Below are 960 nucleotides of genomic sequence, written 5' to 3' on the forward strand. Positions count from 1 at the left end.
ATAGAATAAAATTATACAATTAGCATGACGTATAGAATAAAATCATACATTTAGCATGACTTATAGAATAAAATTATACAATTGACATGACTTAAAGAATAAAATTATACAATTAACATGACTTAAAGAATAAAATTATACCATTCATATGACTTAAAGAATAAAATTATACAATTAACATGACTTAAAGAATAAAATTATACAATTAACATGACTTAAAGAATAAAATTATACAATTAACATGACTTAAAAAATAAAATTATACAATTAACATTTCTTAAAGAATAAAATTATACAATTAACATGACTTAAAGAATAAAATTATACAATTAACATGACTTAAAGAATAAAATTATACCATTCATATGACTTAAAGAATAAAATTATACAATTAACATGACTTAAAAAATAAAATTATACAATTAACATTTCTTAAAGAATAAAATTATACAATTAACATGACTTAAAGAATAAAATTATACAATTAACATGACTTAAAAAATAAAATCATACAATTAACATTTCTTAAAGAATAAAATTATACAATTAACATGACTTATAGAATAAAATTTTACCATTCACATGACTAATGAAATAAAAAAAATGTTTATTAAAAAAAAATAATACCATTTACATGACTCATGAAATAAAATAATACCATTTGATGACTTATGAAATAAAATTATACCATTTAATGACTAATACTTGTAAAGTAAAATAATATCATTTTAGTGACTAATAAAATATAATATTACAATTAACATGACTTATAGAACAGAATTATACAATAAACATGACTTATAGAATAGAATTATACAATAAACATGACTTACAGAATAAAATTATACAATTAACATGTCTTATAGAATAAAATTATACCATTAATTATGGCCATTAAACGAAGGTGGTTGGTGAATGAAGGTTCAAGCTCTTTGGTGATTTTTTAAGTAAATGTAAATG

Source organism: Lottia gigantea (assembly GCF_000327385.1).
Source record: "Lottia gigantea unplaced genomic scaffold LOTGIsca_144, whole genome shotgun sequence".
NCBI lineage: Eukaryota > Metazoa > Mollusca > Gastropoda > Lottiidae > Lottia > Lottia gigantea.